Source organism: Apis laboriosa, unplaced genomic scaffold, assembly GCF_014066325.1.
Source record: "Apis laboriosa isolate Shangri-la unplaced genomic scaffold, ASM1406632v1 scaffold1_cov151, whole genome shotgun sequence".
NCBI lineage: Eukaryota > Metazoa > Arthropoda > Insecta > Hymenoptera > Apidae > Apis > Apis laboriosa.
The window spans coordinates 4,969,771-4,996,113 of NW_025222279.1; the positions used below are offsets into that span (position 1 = coordinate 4,969,771).

General features: G+C 24.2%; 1 protein-coding gene across 6 annotated transcripts in view; it reads right to left on the reverse strand.

The window, feature by feature from the left end:
• LOC122712380 (GTPase-activating protein skywalker) overlaps positions 1-25,291 on the reverse strand; it is a 40,669-nt gene extending 15,378 nt beyond the window's left edge. For 3 of the 6 annotated variants that reach the window (XM_043931986.1, XM_043931984.1, XM_043931987.1), the window contains exon 1: positions 24,779-25,289. The gene's annotated coding sequence lies outside the window, so the exon portion shown is untranslated. Of the gene's footprint in view, positions 1-1,123; positions 1,201-24,778 lie in introns of those variants that run through there. The other 3 variants (XM_043931990.1, XM_043931985.1, XM_043931988.1) reach the window with 3 other exon arrangements.
• Between the last annotated feature and the right edge of the window lie 1,052 nt (positions 25,292-26,343).

Consider the following 26,343-nt stretch of genomic DNA (forward strand, 5'->3'; position numbering starts at 1 on the left):
ACAAATCGGAATAATAATGAAAAGCGTATGATAAAGTAATGAATTATTGCATGCATTTTATTTATAAGGATATATAAGGATTTATAAGTATAATCTCTATTTTAAATCTTTTTTATAATGTATATATGTATATATACATTAAAGATAAAGACTAGATTTAAAAAATAAATTAAAAATATATTTAAAATTGTAATACAATTGCTTATGTGTATTATTTTATTTTTTAATTTATAAATTCAAAAAATTTATAATATACGCATATTCAAAAATTTGAAATCATATCTTAAAGATTTATATCTTGGAGTAATCTTACCTAATCTCTAATTTTATTTATTATATCAATAAAAATAATCTTTCAATGATATCTAATTTTAGATATATATAAATTTGTGTCTATGTAATATAATGAATGCATCCCTATTAACCAGAGCTTGTGTAAGCAAAAACATTGTTGTATAATTTCAGTTTATTTTTGCAAGGAATACTGCTACTATTAGTTTCTCAAACAAATAAAGCGTTCTTAGCTATACTTATACGTATAGTATGAGTTATCTGTAATGACTAAATGGTATTATAGTAAGAAATTTTTATTTGTTTTTATTATAATTCACATATATTTTATGAAAAGATAATTTATAAAAATTTTCTTAAAAAATAATCCAAATTTATTGATTCCATTATTTAATTATTAAAAAACTTAAAAGAATCTGTAAATGTGATATTTAAATAAATATCTGTAATATTTGAATAATCTGTATAAGTACAGAGTTAAAGAAAAAAAAAAAATAATACAATTCCAATGTTTATTGCTAATTTTGCCAATATTTATGTTCAATCATATATCCTGTTATCTATTATTAACATAAGTATCGTTCAATTCGTTAAATTATACCAACCAAATCTTACTATTCTTACTATTATTACTATCTCTTACTATTATTACTATTATTTCTTTATTTACAAAACAACCATTATTATATTAAAATTAGTTAATTTGTTTCGCATATTTATTTTACATTTAAATTGTATCAATTTGATAGAGATAATTAATAGAGAAAAAAATAATTTTTGAAAAATAAATAATGTGATAATTTGTTCTGTAAATAAGATATAAGTACCATACCCTCTTGATGAGCCAATCGTTTTTCTTCAAGAAAGTCGAGTCCAAGACGAAAGTAGATATATCACATAACTGATCGAAAGATCATTTAAGATAGATAAGAAAGAACGCAATTCTGTCTTTTATAAGAAGAATTGCGCATTATTACTTTATTCGATCTTGTCTCTTATCACGAAAGAATTATCATAAGATCAACCGACTAATTTCTAGATAATTCTTAATATTAAATTCATTGAAATATTTTTCTGTTGCAAAATGAATTATATGAATGAAACGAACACCAATTTAGAAAGAAACTCGCCAAAACTAAAAATTTAAAAATTTTTATGAAAATAGCGATGTAATTTAACAGAATTTCCATCTGATTTAAAATTAAATAGCTTAAATGCAGTATTCATTGGATATTATCATTGTAAAATAACTCAATGACGTTGAACATGAGGCAATGAGGAACTATCATGGAAAATTAATGATAACCGGTTTTAGAAGAAGGTCGAGACGATCAACCTGAGAAATATCGATTATTCTCGAATTTTTCGTTAAGTCCCTCTCTACTTTTTAATAAAATCATATTGTTATCTTGTATACTTCTATGTATACTTCATGATAATTTAATTCAACGATAATATCATCTTGTCTTTCGATATTATATGGACACATTATATATGAAGTTTTTCTTGCGTTGTTTGCTGAAAAAAGTTGCTACGATTTCATAATAACAATAATAACGACAAGAAAAACCTGAAATTGTAATCGAATTTTTTTAAAAGAGAATAATTTTTTTTATGAATTTTAAATAATACGTTTCAATCAATTTAAAATTGAATTTTATTAAAAAAAAGATTAATTCATATACTTTATATCTTTGTTTTTCGTTACAAATATAAATATAATCAATGAAATTTTATTCGAGGAGAAATTCTTTTATAGAGATAGTATTCTATTTGATTGAAGGAATTATTTATATATCTTTCCGTATATATTAATCAAATAACGAATTCATTATATATTATTTTTTCAAATCTAGAAATAGTATATATAAAAATACAAATAAGTATATATAATTCATAAACATATTTGTATATATAAAAAATTTTACGTTTATATATAACGAAAAGATATATTCGATCAGAAAATTTTTGAATACAATTAAATACAATGATATTTTATCACAATTTTTTTTTTTTTCTTAAATAAAAACAGAACATTACAAGAATAATAAGTATGACAAATAAGTAATGAAATTATTGCATAATAATGGCAGATAATTCAAAAAATAAACGACCGGTGGTTTAAGCTAGTCTGGCGAGAAATTTTGCGATTGCAAGCGAGTGCCAAATATGCGTACGCGACTCGCTAATATCATCGTGCAGCCTTGATTCCAACGATCCACCGGAGTTATCATTTTATTCCCCTTCGGGATTCACTGCATAATTCATTAGCTCGCCAAAGGTATGATCTCTTCGACGATCAAGTAGATATTGCGATAAACTTTTTATTTTTTTTCCGCGAACTGGAATACGCGTCAGGAAATTGGCATCGATTGATTCTACAATTTCTGACCTAGAAAAGAAAATCGATAGGTTCAATGGAAAAGTGCTATAATATTTTTTTTTCTTTTATTTTCAATATGAACGAGATAAGTAAGTATCTATCACAATTTTCTTAAATTAAAAAGATATTTTAAAAACAAAATGATATTTAAAAAAAAAAAAAAAAAAAATAGAATTGTTACGTAAAACAGTCGAGAAATAATAGAAATTCTGGGGCTAAATATTACACGATCAGTTTCAAAGCAGACATAGGTTAATTAGCATAAGGTTAATCTCATTATGCCTGCGCGTTATTATAATGTGCAGCAATAGTGTCTTATGCATTTGGCTGATAACATGTAGCAGACATCGTTGCTCAGAAATAATTCTCTAATTGCCAATTTTCTAGAATCTTTGCGGTTGTCGGCTACAATACTTCGTTGAACGGAATGTGCAATTACTTCATTAGCGCTTGATTAACGAATAATTCGTATTACTCGTGAATTTTTTGCCAGAGCTTTCTAGAGATCTATCAACAATTTATGAATATTTCTACGTTTCTTCTGAACATTTAAAGACGTTTTTTTATTCAATCTGGTAACATTAATTATTGTTGATACTGTAGATATATTTACTGATACTGTAGCGCAAAAAATATTTAATTTGCCAAGAGTATTTAATTGCCAATTATTTTTTTTTCGATAATTAAATATAATGACCATTAATCAGAGAAGTAATAATAATAATAATAATTTGAAATATAATAAATCTTTATAAATAATTGATTTTATTTGAATGATCCAAACAATTCTAGCACAAGGATACTAAATAATAATAATTGTGATTTATAACGTTAACAAATCGAAACTTGAAAATGAATTTATTGTGAAAAGAAATAATATAATATATTAGTTATTTTGTCTTCATTCTGTCTTCGTAATCTTACGTTATCATGTTACAATAAGTCACTGAACTCACTTTTGAGATTATTATCACTTGTCATAATATTAAAGAAAATAAAAAGTTAAACAAGATAGATATCATAAAACAATAACCAATAAACTTCACGGTTCCTAATAAGATCCCTAAAAGTAACTTAATCACGAAGAAAAATAAAATTCCTCTCATAAAATATTCTACAATAATGTAATACCGATTTCACATTAGAAAATTTTTATTGTATTTTTTTGAATATCTATTAATATATATTTCTCTTCCTATTGCATCAGATTTGTCAACGATGCATGCATCTAAGAATTTCTCCTACTTTGTTATGATGGGTGTTGTGATGGAATTACACGTTGATCTTACGACCGTGTAAAAAAACAAACGCACATGGTAGTGTGAAATTAATATCGATACCTCCTGCAAAGATGATATCTTCCGTTGTTTAAAATTTTAGGTAGTTTCATTCACATTATCGCTAGAGGGCAGTCATCAGCTAATTAAAAGTGGTGGGGGATTACACGCATACACAACAGTGGACAGATCTGTATTGCATTTGTTCAGAATGAGTTAGCACTAAACGCGCTATAATGCTCGAGACATTGAAATAATCAATTTTTATTTTTATTTTTCTTATTTTTCCTTTATTAGAAAGGAAGATTTTTTTTCTTCAGTTCGAGACAAAAATCGAAAAACTTCATTATCGGTTTAAGTACAATCGAATTAAACGGAAAGAAATATCTCTATTTTTAATCATGATTTAAAAATCATAGAAATTTTTACGATAGAAATTGTATAAATCATCTTGATTTATATTATTTGATTTCTATTTAAAAAGAACAATATTTATCCATTATTTATCTTATATTAAAAAGAAAAATAAATATTTTCAATGTTCAAACATAAATTACATTGGTAACTTGTATGAATCACTATGTACAACATATCGCATGAATTTTCATCGAGAGAAATTATATCGATTAATGGGATTGAATCGAATGCGAATCGACAGTAAAAGAACAAAGAAACGATTAGACATTGATTTATTGAGTAATAGTGATAAATGAAAATCGTCGAACAAAATAAATGGATCGAGTTTATCGACGTCTCGAAACTGGAGCTCGAAATCTTTTCCTTTAGCGCGATAGGAACGCATCAGAAGACTTGTTCTCAATGGCATCGGTCCAAATCACATGATACCAGGTGCGCATGCTATATCCAAGTATTTTTTTCCTTGTCTCATGCGACATCGCGCTATTTTAATGAGATGTATCCGTCTATTATAAGTATTGTAGTTATTTTCACTTTTTACCTGTTATATTTACATATAATTACACTTGCTAAGAATTATTATATTTTTGGATATAGAATGAAATATAAGGAAGAAACGTTTTTTGAAGATTTTCTTATTTAAATTTTTTCATTTGGATTTTATCAATTCTTTTTGTTTAACTATTCTTATACCATCCTTATTATTAATTTATTAATGTCTAATACTAATATTATTATATTATTCGTTATATTGTAATTATATCCTATTATTATAATTATAAATTATCATATACATATAAATAAATAATATTAAACATATAAATAAATATTATATTTTTGGACATAGAATGAAATATAAGGAAGAAACGTTTTTTTGAAGATTTTCTTATTTAAATTTTTTCATTTGGATTTTATCAATTCTTTTTGTTTAACTATTCTTATACCATCCTTATTATTAATTTATTAATGTCTAATACTAATATTATTATATTATTCGTTATATTGTAATTATATCCTATTATTATAATTATAAATTATCGTATACATATAAATAAATATAGATAACAATAAAAATACAAAATTCATGCTCTTTTCATTTCAATAGAAAAGAAAAAAAGAAAAAAAAAGAAAAAAAAGTGGACTTTGTAACATTCAAAATCTTCACATTAATAAGACAAATTCTCATCAAGAAATTTCGTAATAAATCCAATTAATTTATCAAAACAAAATGACATTGGCCTAAATGTCTCTGTTGTATAAAGGCTCAATTGCATAATCCGGTTTTCGGTGTCGATGATCGATTATTAACAGGCCATTGGACGGTCGATTTGTCGATAACTGGTCGGACAACTGTTTAACTTGTATTTGATTTTTGGCGTATAATCGTTGTAACATCAACACGGTTTATTGGATTTTTAATCGATAATCGTGCGCAAATAGGACTCACCGATATATATTATATTCACGAGCGAGCTATAATTACACAGTCGTTCGTGTTTAATGAAATACAGACGAATTGATGATATTGTGCAATAATTCACGGACACCGATGTTAACAAGAAGAGAAACGTTTGAAGTTTTGAACGCGTTCTGCTCGGTATTTTGTGAAGTTTATTTGGTAGAAATAAAAAAAACGGATATATGAAAGGAAATTACTGCAATTTGATACCGTTTAGCAATTTTTAAATGATGAGGTAATTATAATAAAATATTATTAATAAAGTATTATTATTTTTTAAAATATAATTAATTTTTTATTAATTCATAAAAAATATATATATATTTTGGAATTTTTGGATTAAAAAAATTTGCATTTAGAAATGGAATATTTTTTTTTTTTCTTTTTAATTAAAGAAGTCATTTCTATTTTTCCTACTTATTTATTAATTTATTTTTTATACAAGTGAAAATATTTGAAGAAATAATTGTTTTCTTTAAAAATGTTATAAATTTAGATCGTAATAGCTTTTTTAGCAATTAGAAAACGTATTAATAATGTCTAAGATTTATATTTCTACGATAATATGTTTTAATATTTTATACAGTTTCAATTATTCTTTTTTTTTTTTTTTTAAAGTTATTCATTTAAATTCCAATTATTTTTTCTTTACTTTAAAACTAAATAAATTAAGCAAAGTTACGATACAAGTAATTGCTACAATTTGTTCATAGAAAAAGAAAAGAAAGTAATGCAATATATAATTGCCTGATTTCACTGCATTCGATTGGAAAAACATGTCTCGGAGAGCATAAAATTATACGAAAAATAAATTAAAAATAAAAGAATTTAGTAAGTAAAATTCCGCATTGTAAATAAGTTAAATAGATCGAAACGTTTTTTGAAATTATTTATTATAAGTTATTTTAAGTTAAGTTTTTTATAATTTAATTTTTGTTATTAATTTAATCATTTCACGATCACTACAGTATCATGTTTTAATATATATAATTTTCATTCTGTACATTTTCTTCATCACATATTTTTTTTTCAACATTATCTAAAAGAGAGAGAAAAAGAATAAAAAAACTTCTTACTCCTTAAGTAAATTCTACCAGAATGCGTAGAATATGTTCGAGCTTCATTTTTAAAAGCAGTATATAATTACAAACTAATTAAGTTAAAAAGATAAACCGTGATGGTATTGGCGAGCACTCGAGCTTCTTAACATCTAATTTGAGCATTGCGAGCGATCATCGTGATCACAACGTGTGCAAGTAATTATAAAGCAAACATCGTGAAAACGTAATTGCAGCGTGAAAGTAAATCCGTTCCTATTAGTGGTTTATTAGAAAGCGAACATATAAATCTTTTTTTCTATGAATAAAAGAATTTTTCGATCTAGAATTAATTATTTATATATCCCGCTCAATGAATTTCTTAGAACGAATATTAAATATCTAATTCTATATAAAACCAAATAAAATAGAATTATTTATAAAATTAAATTAAATAAGAGGATGGAATTAATCAAGATCATAAATTTACATTTATTCAAAATGTAATAACAAAAATCAATCTTGTCGTGAATATAAATTTGTGATGATTATTTGTTTAGAATATTTATGATTATGCAAAATATTATTCATCATCAATTACATTATTTGATCTGTTGTTAAATGAAAGTGAAACGTATTAAAAAAAAAAATCATGCAATCCATTTGAACACATCATCGAATAACTGTTGAGACAGTAATAGGTAACGAAATAAAGATGATGTTATGCTAAAGGAATTAATTTTCTAAGAAGATATAGAAGATATATCTTGAACGTAATATTTTATTTATGTTGAAATCGAAAGATCTATTATTAAATTTAAGCTTGTAATTCTTGTAGTGGTAAAATAATAAGAATACAAAATTAATCAATATTAAATTGTAAATGTCAATGAATTAATATAGGCGAAGAATTGTCGATTATAAGAAGATTCGAGAAATATAATATTATATATTCATTTGTCACTTCATTTTTTGTCACAGTTATGAAATATATAATTTTTTTTATGGATATTTTTTTGTTCATTATACCAAGGTTATGTAAAACAATTTTATATAACATAAACATTCATTCCATAATAATCATTATTACTAGAAACAATGTTTGTAACGTTCGTTACTATCATCGATCAATTCATTACAATTAACTTTTATCGCCAAACGAGATGAAATTACATCACCGAGCATAATTACTCATTTTCTTTGCCACTGTGTCTATCAATAAATTACGTTTCTTTTTTTATTTTTTCTTAGTTGGATATCATTTCGTTCAATATTTACTTCTTCTTAATATATATATATATATATATATATATCTCATCACCTGAATACATTATAGTTAATCATTTTTCTTTCTTGTAACAGATAATTTTTCAATTGATTATAGATATTTATTATCTGTTGATCGTTTATGAATTATTTATCTATTTGTAAAGTATTACTTACTTAGTCCAATTTCAGTCATAAATGGAATACGTATTCATATTATGATATATTGTTTTTATTGTAGTTTAAATGTATTCATCTGGAATCTTATATAACAAAATTTATATTATATTTATAATAAAATAATTTATATTAATTAATTTATTGATCATAATTGATAATTTATTATATTAATTATTATAATAATAAATTATTATATTTGTATTCACGATATTCAATTACAAAATACATTAATATTTTTATGAAGAATGATAAAAAAAGAGTATAACCTATTTTAAATTCTTCTTAAGATTTTAAAATCAAAGTTAATTATAATAATTTACGATTCCATACATCTTATTTATTCGTCAAATTAAATGAATTTTTTCAATGAAAAGATATTTCGATGGATTTTGCTAATTATGTTGTCGTGTTGATTGCTAGACGACATGTGAATATACATTACTGTCATCTAAAATAATTTTTTATTCTTGACATTATTACGATAGCAATTGTCTCAAGAGTCTAACGAATCTTTTATGTCAACCTTCTATTACGCCATATGACATTTACATATCTATCCATAAATATATATCAATACTCTTCTAATCTATATCTCTATCTATATTTTTTTAAGCCTATAATACTCGGTATCATTTCATAGCATATTACGTATTTCACATTATTATCGTGCTATTGCATATTAAAATCTTTTAATTTACAAAATTGTTATCAACATTAATAAACACATAACACAACTTGCAATAATTTGTTAATTATGATTTTATAGTCTTATCTTATGATATATCTTATGATGTTCGTCATTACCTCACATTACTTTTCTTCTCATAATAAGTAAATTCGATCTTTTCTTTTAATAAGAAAGAAAACATTGATCTCATTGATCTCTTCATCGATTTTTCGAATATCGTATCCGATTTTTTTCAAGTCAACGTATATCATTGCACCAAGAAAAAGAAGAGAAGGAAAAAAAAAAAGATAAGAAATAATTGAATTTGCATGGAAGAATAAGTCTGAAGCCATTTAAAATAAAACAACAACGTCCACCAGAGAAGACCCTGCAAACACTTTTGATCATAGTCTTCGATATCCTCCATAAAATTTCGCACACAACATCTATAATATTTTCTTCGATTATACGTATTTCCGATCAACTTATTAACTTTCCACACATTTAATAATCTTAATAATAATCTTGAGATGTATCATTAAAAATATAATCATTTTACAACTTTCTCCTTTACACATAATCTGTTCTAGTTTTCGAATCTTTAGCAAAAATATTATAGGTATCATTGATTTCTATCTATATGTCTGCATTCGTATTCGTAACAACTGCTTATCAGTTATATATTATCAGGATACCTAGCAACCAATACATAACATAATAGATGAGTTTATTGAAAAGTTATTTTTTTATTTAAAAGAATATATTTTTTTTGTTGTAGTACAACAATGGAACAATGATAGATTAAATGTAAGAAATGAAATTGTTGAATCATTATCAATTTTGATCATCCAAGATTTTTGTTTTATATACCGGGAATAACTTAACCATTTGGAATAACTTGCTCTTTCCAAAAATAATATTCTATATATAGTTACGTAAGACACTTGATATATTTCTGGACTTTTTAAAATTACCAAAAAACATTCAATGCAAAAATTGCAAAAGATAAATATGCAAAAATAAATATATTTCATAAAATATATAATAAATATATATAAAATTATGAAAAAAATATACCACTTCTACTATCCAATTATATTCTTTTAATAATAATCAAAAAAGTGATCAAAAGTTTCTGCCTCGGAATTCTTGAAAAAATTTCACGTGCCATCTCCTATCCATTTATGTTTTCCCTATACAAAATCGAAATTTTTAATTTCTCGACATTTTTATAGAGAATATAATTTTAAAAGAAATAGTACATGAAATTTTTCTTGAATTTGATACATTTACTTTTATCTTTTATTCATATTATCAAGAATTAATCATTAACAATTTAACTTAATTCTAAAAATATTTATCTTTAATATACTTTTTTATTATTTTTTATTATTTTTTTTTTTACTTTTTTTATTATTTTTTACAACACGAATTGTTGTGTTTTTATAGTTTTATAGTTTTTATAGTTTTAAATATATTATAATTTTATAGTTTTTATAGTTTATATAGTTTTTTTATAGTTTTAAACATTTTTTGAAAATTTATATAATTATAGAGAATTTAGAAATATATTAGGTCTCACTTGTTTTTAAAAATATCTCGCTTATTTTTAGAAATATTAAAAAATGTTTTAAATAAAAGTTGAATGGTTTCAAGAGAGCTATATTTTTGATGTTTATTTAATTTTTTCAATAGATGAATATGTAAAAAATTTATGAAGATTAACTTCATTTTTTTAAACGGAATCATGTATTTTTTTAATACAGGAATCGATGTATCTTGATTTTCGTTGTAAGTCGAAAATTTATTAGTTTACGGAATATTTAGCAATGTTTAAATATCTTTAAAACTTTTGTTACAAGTGATTTTTTATAGAAAATAATGCGCTGCATCTAGAGAGATGATTATGCATTAAGAAATACATGATTCTATTTAAAAATTGATGCATCCTCCTAAGAAAAAAATAATTACATCATATTATATTCTTTTTGAAACCATTTAACTTTTGTCTGTAATATATTTTTAATATTTGTTTGTAACATTTTTTAAATATTTCTGAAAATAAGCAAGATATTTTAGATAATAAAGGTAATTGGCAAATTCACTATATTTTATAAATTAATATAGAATATTATTAGAAATTTCAACTTTGTATCAAAGAGAATGAGAAATTTGTTATAACGTAGTATTCTTCACAATATTAGCGAAGTTTTATTCCATCATTGAAAAACATTGTATTTAATTACTCTATGGCATTACATCAGGTAATAAAATCACTATTTAATACTTTAAAATCTCACCAATATTGCAGAGATTATAATAATATTGTTGTGTATCTGGTGCAATAAAGTAACGCAATTAATTACATAGATTTAGAAGTCTTAAATCTATCTTTAAATCTGATTCAGATAAAAAGCAATTGTAGCATTTATAAGCAATCATGAAAAATTATATCATCATCCTAGAGAAGATAAATGATAATTTTATAGAATAAATAACGTAATTGTTAGATATTATTTGTAGCTTGACGACTAACAACTTTGTATCGATTTCACGAGATATATACATAATATAAACGAAGTGCATATAAACGATTTTTCCTTATTTTCCGAGATATTCTGAGTGTAATGTGCATTTAACTTTAAAACCGCCTCAGACAATGCAGAGATGATATGCCTTTTAATCTGAGATCGTGTAAATAACGTGCATATAAATGATCGATGAATAAAATTGTTACTTTCACAATGAATCGAGCTGCATCGATCAAGTAGGAAATGACCCGTTAAATGTGCTATTGCCTTTTTCCCTAATTACTTTTGGTAACAAATATTTCGAAGCTGTTCATACAAAAGTAATTCTTCAATTCATAATCATAATTATGCATTGATTCTTATAAATGATATAAACTGAGATGATGAATATTTTAAATTCTTTATTTTTAAGATAAAAATTTTTAAATTCAGTTATAAAAATATTAGAAATCACGATAATTTTAAATTATTTAGCTTATTATATATTATATAATATTTCATAAATAATATTTAATTATTGACTTGCTGTAATAATAATATTGTGAAAAATAGATTATCTTATCCTACGTAATATATTTTGCATAGCATTATTATGTTTATATATTTTGTACGCAACATTATGCTCGACAAAGCATGAATGAAAAAGTTCGTAGAGGGGAATTTTTAATCGTGATAAAATGAGATCAAACCTTTCTAAATATCATGTGACGGGATTATGCAAGAATAACTTTCAAGTTATTTTTTATAATTTACGTCAGTAAATCACATTTGTTATTTCTTGCTATGATTTTATTATTTTTTTTTTTTATTACTATACATATAAAAAAATATAAAAATTCTTTTAAATTATTATTTCCACGTAGCAATAATTTTGTTATTTCAAAAATAATAAGAAATAAGATATATGTGTAATAATAAGAAAATAGATATATGTGTTTCTGAAGAAATGAATCTTCATAATTTTACATATGTGTACAGAAATTCTAGCATTGTCTAGAAAAAAGAATCGGGTCAGCGCAGGTACGAATAATTTATGCAAATGCCGCGATAGATCCCACTCATTTCATGTTTTTCACTAGGCACTTTATATAGACACGATCAACGCGAATACTGCGTTGTAAAGTGCATTCTAGTTTAGTGGTGACAAAAATAAACGAGAAGTCTGTTCGCGTAAAAATAGAGATAATTGCAGCGATATTAAACGACAAACGCAAAATATTTCGCATAATCTAATGACGTTCTGTTATCAATAACCTTTTTTTCTTTTATCTCTTTCGAGTTTATTAATCTCTTCACTTTTTTTTTTACATCTCAGGGAATATATCCTTTTCTATTTATATTTATCAATCTCTTATTTTTTTCTATAATTAGTAGTAAAGTCTTGTTTAATATCTAATTACTTTTAAAAAAAAAATATTCTAATTTCTAAGATTAAATTATCTTCACGTTAAACGTTAGAAAGATGACAAATCTTAAGTAAAAATATTAAAAATAAATATAAATATTATAAAATATTACATATTAGATTATATTGTAATATATAACTGGATTATATATATATATATATATATATATATATATATATATATATATATATATATAGAATAATTAAAAAACTATAAATGTAAAATATAAGATAATAGAAATCAATTTCAACAATAATTACTATTCTTATTCATTTTTTACAATTCACTCTTAACTTATAATATCCATGTAATTTTCTGTTTAAATAAACGACTTTATTCGTTTAGAATGAGACGTCTTATTCATAAACGAATTTTATTTTACTTGTTCTGACTAATGCTTAAAGTACTTCTAATTTAAAAGCAACAATATATTTATACTAGCATAAATGACGAAAATACTATACGTATTATAATCACAGTTCCAATAATTGATCTACGCTAAGTTATGCTTCTAGGGAAAATTAATTTTTCATTGTAACTATTATATTTCGTGATAACTAAGACTTCTATCAATTTCAAGGTCTTTTTCACAGAATTAATTGCTTCTACAAAATAGTTAATAGTGCATATTAAATTTAGATCATTTTCTAGAACGAATTGCCTTAGAGCCATTATTACCTTAGAACCGCGTTCTGAAAATCTATGTATACATATATAATCTACGTATACTTAACGTATAATGTGTACAATATAATAATAATAATACTTAGTCTTTGGCTTAAGATTCAGAACAACATTTATAAAAATTGAGTTTTAACTTCTCTAACTTTGGAATAACTTAAATTTTAAAATTTATAATACGAGTATTAGAAAAAATATTTTATTTATTTATTTATAAAATATTAGTATAATTTTGATTTTTGTCAATAAATATGTTTCTTATGTTAAACGTTTAAAATAATAATAATTTTTTCTGTACGAAAGTATAAAATTTTGTTTATCTGAATAGATTAAGAAGCAATGATATAATAGGATTCACTAATTTTCCTCTTTACTTGTGAAGATTTTTCATTTAAATAATAGCTCATGTTCAGATGAATAGATTCAATCAGCAAAAATTTAATTTTAATTAAATATCAACTAAACTTTCATTCGAATAATTTTACTTTACTATAATTTATATATATATTATAATTCTATATTTTGCATTAAATTATAAATTGCAGACATATTGAGCAAATTGAGCATTATTTAAAACTTTTCTATATTCTTTTCAAAATATAATTTTTTTTAAATTTATAAATTATATTTCATTATAATCATACAAAAAACAAAAAAATTCTATCAATTTCAAAATAATGCAAAACCTATTAATTCCTATATACGCGTATATATTTCTCAAATTTATTAATTTCCTTTAACGAGTTCTATGAACTTCATTTATAAGAACACATCTATAAATTAATTTACATATTGGATATTTCTAGTCACGTGGCATTTTTTAAGAATGAATCTGTGTGTATAAACCGCACGAAGGCATGTCGAGCATATGAATTTCCGGTCCATGCACGACCGCATTTGCAATCGATGTTAAAACTAACCTGGACGAGGTAAACCACCCTATCGCTGGCAGTTGACCAACGATTGGCTCATGTGTTTATTAACGCACGATAGAAGAATGTAACGCGCATCTAAACGATTTCATAATGCAATTGCAGCGAAGAGATCGTCGTGCTTTGCATACCAATCGGTCTTCGAGATTTACCGCTGTCATTTTGCTGTGTCCATTCGTTCTGATATGGATAGTTCATATAGTATATCGGAAGATCCGCGCGGGGCGCTGTAAGCTTTTCTTCCGGGAAAAGAGCATAGAGATATACGTGAGATACAGCATATATTATTAAAATAGGTTAGTCACGTATATGACTAAAAATGACTTTAAAATACTAAGAACATTTTTTTTTTTTAATAAAATAAAAGATTCGAGTAAATTAAATCGAGTGTTTTAATTTTTCAAGATTAGATTAAATGATTTGATTATATTTGATTACAAATGAAAATAACATTAAAGTATTATATTGATAGTTCATAGAAGTCTAATTATTATTTAGTTATATTAAATTTTAAAATTGATAATATTTTTCAAAAAAGAACACAAAGAATTTAATTTTAAATAATATTAAATTTTTTTAATAAAATATAATAATAAAATATCTTTACAATTTGTTCAAATCTACACAATCTATGTTTATCCAAGATTTTGATAAATAATTTTTAAGAAGTATAATCATTGCTATCAGCAATTTTTAAAACAATAAAATTTTTGCATTGTTTTTGATAACTTTGTGCAAAACAAGTAATTCTTGTATATTTTTTTTTTTTACTAATCATCAATCAAAAGTTGTTATGAATAAGTACATAATAATTGTTTATTCGCCGATTGAAAAGCATTAATAATATGATATGTATTTTTCAAGATAAGATATCAACAAATAAACTGTACTTCGAGTTACAATAAATATAATTACAACAAATAAATTATCAAGACAAGATTATCAAATATAATTCATATTGGACTTAAAAAATTTAAAAAGCAAATTTTATGAAATTTCTGATGCGTTCGTAAAATCATTTATTATTTTGAAATGATATAAAAAAAATTCTTTTTCTTCTTTTCGCATATATTATCGCAACATATTATTTATATTAAATTATGAGTTAATAAATTATCTCTGGCAACTTTGAAAATAATAGCTTTTTAATTCTAAAAAAAAGAAAAGAAATGATTATTTTTCTGTTGAAATTGGAATTTAAATTTAATTCTTTTATTTATGAAAGTGATTATTTTAATCAATATGATTATTTTAATTCTTTTAGTTATTTAGGCTATCTTCAAATCTCTTTTCATAATCATAAATATCTTAAAATATCCTAAATTAATAATTTTCAATTAATAATACTATTGTTTGCATTTGTGCAATGATTTTATTTTAATTTTTAGAATTAAATAAGTTACATAATTAATTTCCTTATAGCAATCTCATTTTATCGATATTTCAGTTTTGCGCAGGTCATTTTTCAAACTCGCGCATATCTTGCCAGAAATATTTGAAGTTCGTAGAGTAGGGATAAAGTTAACGTTCGCTGAATTATGATGAAATCAATGCAGAATGAGCGTAACATCGTGATGATCTCAAAGGACGGTGCTCGTGAAAGCGTTTACGACTTTTAAAACACGCGAAAGTGTGGAATAACGAAATGCGAGTTTTAACGCCGGTTCGAAAATAGTCGCCACACCAGGTCGTAGACTTTGATACTTTCTAGAATCAAAATATTTTTCTATGGTGCACGCACGATTGTAAATTTTCTCTGTACGTATTTTCTGCCAATGAATTGCATCTAACACACAGTAATAACGCATTACCATTCCTCTGAATCAGTATTTTAGAAATTGATTTACGATTCGTTCAATTTAATGTTCTATTTATCAACCGGAATTTATATCGCTGCATTGATTTGATATCAATAGATATTAGATTTGTTTACTTTATCGTGTTTATATTTTTTTTTTGTCTCAAAATTAAATTTTGTCATTATCAGGCAAAAATAGTTTGAGCTTAACCTAAGAAATATTTAACCTAAACACTTTCCAACAAGATTATAGGTTAAGTTCAATCCTTGAATTTTCAACATTTCATCAGACTATATGATAATAAGAAAAACTAAATATTGTAATATAAATCAAGGATCAAAGATTCGTAATTGTTTATTTTTTCTCAGTTTATATATATATTAATTTCAATGATCCAGTTTAAATATACCAAGCTGACAATAAATCATGCCAAAACACGTCAGATTCATACTATCAATTGATAAAAATATCATAAGACGATTACAGAAACTTTTTATCATTCAAATCTATGATATATGTATAGAAATATTTCGATAACAAATGATTCGTACGATTTATTGAGATTAACATTTAAATATTAGATCCGCGCATACGATTAAAAGCGTTATTGATATCATCACCTTTTGTTAGACGGTTATCCATCAGATTGCACGTTATCGCGTATAAATCATATCATAACAGATTTACGATCGATTTGTCCGGACTTGTAGTCCATTATAATGATCGAATACTTAAACATAAAATTATAACGTATGGAAATAGATAAGTTTTTTATTTGGATATATTTGCAAACACAAAGACAACCATTACGGTTTACTATTATGTAAAATTATAACCATTATCGCCATATATAGTAGAAAATAATGATATTGATACTTATTATTTTCGTAATTCTTATTTTAATTAATATGTTGAATTATACAAGAATATATAGATATAAGAATATTATTATAAACAAAAGAACCACAAGAATCAATTAGTTTACAATATGTTTTTATATTATAGATTAATGATTACATATGATTAATTTATTCATATGTAATAAAATATAATATTATTATACACAAACGTTATTCAAAATCTATTATTTCAAACTTTTGGTATAGTGTAAACGTGTTTCAAAGTGTTATATGAAACGATTAATCTGAAAAAACGTTTTACTATGATCGACGGTCGGTCTAAATTGAATGAGTTGGTTAACAAAGCGAAACAAAAACGGAATTGAAAGATTACAACTATTATCGTGGCAAAAAGTTTAATTACGTAGGTAGAGTCATAAAAGATGGCGGCCAGAATGGCAAGAATGGATTAAATCGTTCGATACAAGACACATGGAACCGTTGAACGGTTGATTAGTTAGTTAGCGAGTTAAAAAAGAATTCAAACAAATAAGTATCATAAGACTCTAGACGAATCACAGATTAGAGTTCAGTTTCGTTTTATCTCGTCTCTTTCTACCTATATATACACGAAAGTCCCTGAAACGAGAACTACCTACTTCCGAGTAATAAAGCCCAATGCCGTAATCATCGTGATTTAACGACATCGACCCAAGTGCCGCGGAGGGTCGATCGTGCGATCATGTATTTCTTTCTAGATACACAATGTATAAAAGTATGAACATTATACGCATTAGTATACAAAAATGTAAGCACTAGAATATTTTATTGTCAAGTATATTTTATTGGCGCGTATATGCATTGAAGAAAAAAAAAATGCATTGAAAAAATATTTAGAAACATAATTCTAGATTATTTTATTGTATTGAAAATTATTGTGTATGCAACTATTTAAAAATTTATGTGAATCATTAGCAATTCATGAAGACATGTTAAGTGTAACATGATAGTTGAAAGTGATAGAAAAATTTACTTATAGTATATATATTATTATATAGTTTAATGAATAATGTGGATTTATTCATTAATCATTTTTATTTCTTGAACTGACGTTAATAAAATTAGAATTAAACTATGCAATTATAAATATTATAAACGATATTATAAACAAATATGAAAATATGTAAAAATTCATTTATATATTAACAACAAAGAAATTGTTAAAATATATAAACATGCAAATGTAAATAGAAAAAAAAATTAAAGTAAAGAATATGTACACATAGATATGAACATGAAGTATTACGTTATATACATTATAATATACAAAAATATACGTAATTATTCACACGAGGCCTGTTATTATTACACCAATGATCGCCACAATGCGAACTATTGAAACATGAAAAGATAATGAGAAACGTTTAAAGATACGATAAGTAATAGACTTGCTACCCTGACGCACAGCAACTATTGTATACTCTACTGTAGAAGAACTCGGTCATTCATACTCGGGGATCGTTATCATGCTAGCGCGTCAGTGTTCACAATACGATCCGGTAAGGCGTGTACGGACAAAGAGGAACGTTTAAAAACACGGCAAAGTGCACTGTATCGTGATCACCGATGGAATTATTCATATGCTTAGTCGTTATATGTTAAAACGAGAACATTTCTTCTAATTATTATAAATTATCTGATGTAATGAGTTTCGAGAATCCAACGGTGATCTTTGGTGCTTTAATAATTCATAGATAAAATAAATAATTCAGATAGATTTTTACAAGCAGAAGAAAAAAAAAATAAAATTAAGAATTGTTTCGAGGAAGTTAAGTGGCATAAAATCTCATTTCCGTTGAAGCAATACTTCCCTCATATGTTCTACTTCCTCGCGAATTACAAGAGGTTTATTATACAAAACTCAGCGTCATACGAAATTTAAGGTTTCCTGGTAGAATGTAAAAGATGAGATATATAATATTGTGCAAAACTGCATTATTTTTGTTTTTATAGATAGTAATAATAACTAAATATATATATATATTTTTACCAAATGTTTCATATACTATATAATATATGAAAATAAATCTTTACATGTTCTTTTTTATGATTTTACTTATTTATTTTTTTTTTTGGTTTATAAATTTTTTTAAAAATATAAATAAAGTGTATGTATTTGTATATTTCAAAATAAGTCACATAAAATTTTTTTTTAAGTTACTAAACATGCTTTTAATGCTTTCTAGTAAAGATTTGCTTTGATTTCTTTAATGATAATATTATAATATGATTCTTTTATAACAAAATTATAATATAATTATTTTTAGAATTAAAGAGAAAATTAAAAACCCAAGAATTTTACAAAAATCATAATTCTTTTATATATTTAATTATTTTATATATACATAATTATTTTATATATATAATCTTCATGCAAGAAAATAATAAACCATTTATTAGGAAACATTCCAATGATTGCTTTTTATTACAGGTTAAAACAGCATTACGTATTTAATTTATTCTGTTTGAATGACTTTTTGTACTTTAAAAAATAGTATATCGTTATGAGAAATTAAGATACATATTTTTATTCGAAAAATTTTTAAATTCTATTTAATTCTAATAAATTTTAAAATTCTATATTTAATTATATTTATATGTAACTTATAAAACATTTATTTAAAAATTTCTTTGAAAATTATAGTAAAAATTATTACATAACAGAAGTATTTTTAAAATTGTGTATAATATACTATATAAATAAATATAAAATATATAAGTAATTGTATTATTTATAGTATTATATATATAAATATAATACTATAATATATAAATATAAATATATATAATACTATAAATATATATAATATATATATAATAATCATATATAATTTAATATCGATTAAGAAATTTTTATCTTCAAAGAAATTTTATATAAATATAAAAAAGCAAAATATAAAATTTATAAAAATTTCTTTCCAATAATTTTTTATAAATATTATTAAATATTACGATGATAAAAAGTAAAATTTCACTGAAAATAATTGAAGAACATTTGAAATAATTTAACAATAATGAAATTCTAATTTAAATAAAATTAAAAATCATCGTTTTATATAAATAACAAAACGTTTGCCAAATTTATCTTTCACAAATATACTCATAATAATTCCGGTTAAATTATAATGTATTACAATCTTTACAAGAGAAAATCTAGCGTCATTCGAAAAGAATTCAGAAGCGACAAATTCCTAGCGATCAATAAAACAGCTGTAACAAAACCGATTACATATCTTGAAAATGACTTAACATATTTCGCTTACTTATTGCATCATAACAATCGTTCTCACTTTAGCAACTAATCGATCAACAATATTTAAAAGCATTTACCTTGTCGAAACCGAATATATCGTAAAATCTGAAAATCTAAAACCTGTTGCAGAGGAAATTCAATTAGTCATGAATCATGCTCATACAAAAAAGGTTAACTTGCATAGTGAGTTTGGAAAAGTTCTATTTTCTAACTGAAATGATTTCGAACAGGAATTAAAAAATTGTATATTATTTAAAATAAATTTAATTTAAATAATTTTAATTTTTTCAATTCTGACTGATATAAAATAAAATAAAATAAGATGTATTATAAAATAATTATTATTATAGTTAAGAAATGAAAAATTATAAATCAGCGTTTCCTAACCTCTACATCGTTTACGAATCTGCTATATATATTCATACATATATATTTTTCATCAAAATTCTCGATGGATAATGAAATATTCATAAAATCTTCTTTTTCACGGTTAGTTGTATCACTAATTATTACACAAGACATATTTCATCAATTTAATATCAGGATAAGAATTTCATTAATGCAATACAAGGATCGAAAGTTATGCACGAGGTTGCACATCTATCTCTGTTAAATTGCACGTTCATTCTGAATTTCATAATTCGCGCTGATTAATCAAGACTCAATGTTCATGGAATCGGCAGTGATCCATGGATCACTTATCCGTATATTTCAAAATGATTCGCACATTTGATCTATAACTTCAAATTTTTGAATTAAAAGATAGAAAGTCACGAAATCGTTATCAATTTGAAGTATCGATGTGATTATCATGGATGAAGTTACAGCATGAAATATTAGCAAATGTCGAAATCATGTTTTCGATGTTTAGTAATTAAAGATAACTGAAATATGGAATGATAGCAAAATTTATAAAAATTTTAGAGAGATTTATTCTAAAAGTCAAAATTTAAAAAAAAAACAGAAAATCAAAATTTTAATAATATTTTAAGACATATTTTTATAAAATAATTATGAATATAAAAAAAAATATATAATAAATTATATAATGAAATATCATTCGTTAATTCATTTATAATTCAAAATTATATTTTATTTTCTATTCCTTAAAATTAATATTTATTTAAAAGAAAAAAATTTATATAAAAAAATATGGTTTATAGATATGAGATTATTTTTTGATATAATTTAAATCTAAACGGTTTATTTCAAAAATATCTAGTGTCCATTTATATAAGATAAAATTCATGTTTCGTATTTGAACGATAAGATATATCAAACATTAAGGAAATGAATTTTTTACGTAAAATTGAGTTAAAAATTTAAATCAAAATAGGATTAAAATAAATCCAATAAGATTTTCATTAAGCAAAGAAATATTTCAATAAAATATTAATCAAAATTTTTTTTACATATACGATCTTTTTAATTTTCCTTAGTGATAAATATTATATTCAATGAAGAATTTTTACTAATTCATTAAAACTTTATAATATAGTTCTAGATTTAAAATAGACTTTCATTCAAACTTTCATATCGAACTCTATTAATTCTTCAATTTTTCCTTCTACTTTTAGCGATGACGTGAATCGATGTTGAAGAAACTTATCGATTTCTTTTCTAGAAAATGTAAAAATAAAATTGTGAAGTATTGTAAAAAGAAACAAATAAAACTATTATTTAAAAAGTAATATAATATAATAATAGTAATAATAGTAATAAAAATAATATAACTAAAAAAACCAATTGTTATAGATCTATAATTCATTTCATGTTTATACAAACATATTAAATGTTTTCGCTTTTATTATATTTATCCTGAATCGCAGATGACCCAGACATATCTATAAGGCACGGAACCCATTAACATACTTCAAAGCCGAAACACGTTTCATACACGATTCAAAGAAAATTATTATTTTTTCAACCTTGCATTTAGAATTCGATAGCACACATATTCTCTAAAATCAAGGTTCAATTAAATATTCAAATTGAACTACATTCAATATTCAAATTGTAACAAGAAAGATAAAACTAGCCCACTTTCGATTCACTTTTATCTTGGATCATCTCTTCTATAGCTTGAAATTAAGCGAACGCCTACGATTTAAATGTCGCTTGACGTGTAAATTTACCGTGTACCACATTTCACGTACCACACGTCCGATAAATAATCATTGAATAATGCCTAATAAAATGATACATTTCATTTCTTTATTTGTTTGAATCATATGTGGAATTTTTGCCAATTTCAGTATAATAATAATAATTTCGATAAAAGTAAAAAAAGAAAATGACCTTGAAATATTCACGATCAATGAAAAAAAAAAATCTAATTCTGACTAATTGTGTTTTTCTATATAGATTGAATTTTTATATAAGCAACTTTCTTATATTTTCGAGTTTAAAAAATAACTGAACATATTTACATAGGTAACTATGTTTATCTGTCTATATGCAAAACATATAAATATATAAATATAAATACCAATAGTATATATATGAAATTAAATGAATACAATTTTTTAAATTCACATAATTATAGAATTTGCAAATCATCAATATAAATGTATAATTATAGTGGAGAAAATTATGTTTTTGATATGACACATGTAAACGATCAATGATTAGAATTCATACAGTCTTTTTTTTATATTTTTTCAGCTATTAAACATCATATTGAACAAACATTGCATTTTTATATATGTTTTATTTAATTTTATTCTTATTATTAATGCATATCATTATTTTGAAATTAATTGAACTATACATAATCATTGAATATAAAAATGCAAGTTAAAACATCTTAACTAATCTAATAATCGTAATAATAGATAATAAATAAAAAAATAAATAAATATTAAAAATAATAAGATATTTTTCAAATCATATTTTGTTAGTTTTTTTATTTTTTAATTAATATATTTTTCATATAATAAAATATTTAAATGATTATTCTTTCTTGATAATAAATAATTAGTGATCATTCCAGAAATATATATTATTCCATCTATTCATACATTTATAGTTCGAGGATGACTCGCATGAAGTTTGTCGCAAGCAAAATGCTCGCGTTGACTACTAATATTCACATGCGAATACATTTGTTTGGCAGTAATGATCTACCAAGTTACAAATAGGTAATTTTATTTTATTTATCTAACCATAATTCTTTTTTTAATAATTCCACATATTTCATCAAATACTTATATCACATATTATATTAAATTGAAAATACGATTACATTAAAAATTATTATTCAATTCATTTTTAAAAATATTTTATCTTTGTTTAACGAACGAGTTAAATTCTTAAGTGAGTAATATTATAAAAAAAATCACGAATACTAATCGAGCGCACTGCTTATAACTTGCACGTTTAAGAATTTTACTATCTGAAAATAGACTAATTGACTTATGTAATTCGGTAAACGTGGTCCCTCGATTTTCAAGTGGGAACGGAACTGCATGATTTCCACGACAAAACGCTCAACGCGGGAGGATGTTTGATCGTGCTGATTTCACATCCATGGCAACGTATGTCCTTATTATCTAAACGTATTTATCGGTCCCTTCATAAGGGAACGGATGCAGCTATCTAAATGATTAGCGAACAGCATCCAGCGCCTAGACACTATCCGATCTAAAAGACGTTGTGTGGCTAAGCATTGAAGAACTGGATTAATGCTCACAGAGATTACAACGGCGAATACCGATTCTAGAGTGATCGAGGATGGGAGGATCCCACTCGATGATGAGTGACGTTTATTGCACGTTCGTAAATCATTCTGGCGTGTGTCTGCAAATGTGTGCAACAAGAAAGAATCTCGTAATTGAGGACTTCAAAAGAATTGTATATATGTTCTGAAAAGGAACTCTTTATCTAGAGAAAATTGATGCAGGGCGGAGCCTAAAGTTTTCGTGCTTGGAAAAGCGCAGGCGATATCGCTTCCTCCGGGTTACCGGCCCTCTGATCAATATTAATACGTGACACCGGCGAGAGGGCGAACTGGTAAGACTCATACATACAAATATATATATATATATATATATATATATATATACATCATGCATGTATACATACATACATACATACAAAGAATGTCATATGAAGAATTGAAAGAAAAAAAAAAAAATTAGAAAAAATTAAAAATGGTAGAAAAATTATCAATCGCATTCGAAATGGTACATATGATAGATGAATGATGATAGGACATAAGCAGTAAAAAGAAGAAGAAAAAGCAAGTTCACGAGAGCGAGAAAGAATGAAGAAGATACACAGTTGATAAATGTGTATTTACCGCCAATCTAGGAACGTCCACAGTTTTGTCGGTGCAGCCCACCTCGATGGTTAAAATGTGACAATAAAAACCCTTGTTTTTTGCCCTAGCACGCAGCATGCAACACCTTTTTATCCTCGTAAATCGATCCACAGCACGTCATCGATAATATCGTTCAAAGAAAATCACGGTAACTACTGTCAGCGATTCAGAAGGGCGCGGAGATCAGGGTTGAGACACTCTATTCACTCACGTACACGCACTTTTCTTGTCGATTTTAATGCTTTAGCGATTTTCTAAACGTAGCGAAGCCAAGATTGTGTAATTGGCACTGTCATTACTGTCACTGTATATTTCCGTATAGATTTTGTTGTTTTTCAATGATACGCGTATCCGTTACTATAAATGAAAATTCGAAACTGTTAGCATTACAAGTATCGGTACAAGCGGAATCGCTACAGAACAATTCGACCTCGTATGTACGGTCACGATACATCCGTGTATTGCATTCTTTCAAGACCAACTGCGGGATCACGATTTTTAGTTCTCTAACATCTCAAGTGGTGCCCTCCTATGGCGAGCGTTGCCCAGAAATATATAATATATAGAAAGGCATTTATACTTATATTTTTAATAACATTTTCATGTAACGATAAAATAAAATTAATTTCCATGTTACCAAATTTTTTAAATAAAATTTTTTAAATAAAATAAATATATTCAAACTATTAATAAAATTTAAATAAAATGTTTGTAATATAACATAAATATGTATAATAAAATAACATAACATAAATGGAGCTAATTTGATTAGTTTTGTATTCATATAATAGTATCGAGATTTGTTTTTATATGCGTGTATTATATTAAAACCAAATATATAAAAAAATTTTATTTTATTGGACGCTAAATAATTTTCTTTATGAAATCAATAAAATTAAATTGCAAATATTATATTAAATATATTTAAATATAAATATATATAATCCATAAAAAAGAACTATATATTGAAAATTTTGTTCGATATTGAATAAACATATAGTGTTTTACTAACAAAATGTATGAAACCAGTCTAATATCAACTGTTTAATAATTCATAGCTGGTAAATTGGCTATAGTAATTGTATAGTTGATAATTGAAAAATAAATAATATAAATAAATAATAAAAATAAATAATATTCGTTGTGCAATTCTTAGAAGAATTTATTTTAGATTATGCGTTTATAATTTTACGTATTGTTTGAAGAAATGCTAACGTGGTACAATATATTATATGCTATTTTTATATTAACAACAATTTAAAAGTGGACGACTACTGTTTATTATATTTATGTGTAATTATAAATAATTTGTTAAATAATTAAATAAATTTATAGTGATGATTTCTAACATTTTTCCTGTACATGTACACATGTTATATTATATAATATATTTTGAATTAAAAATAAATATATTAAATTATAATCATCTTGATCTTTTTTATTTTTATTTTTTAACTTGTAATGCTTTTAAAAATTTTTATTTATATTAATTTATTTTTAATTGAATAGAATGAGTAAAAACTTGAGATGAAATATTTTCATTT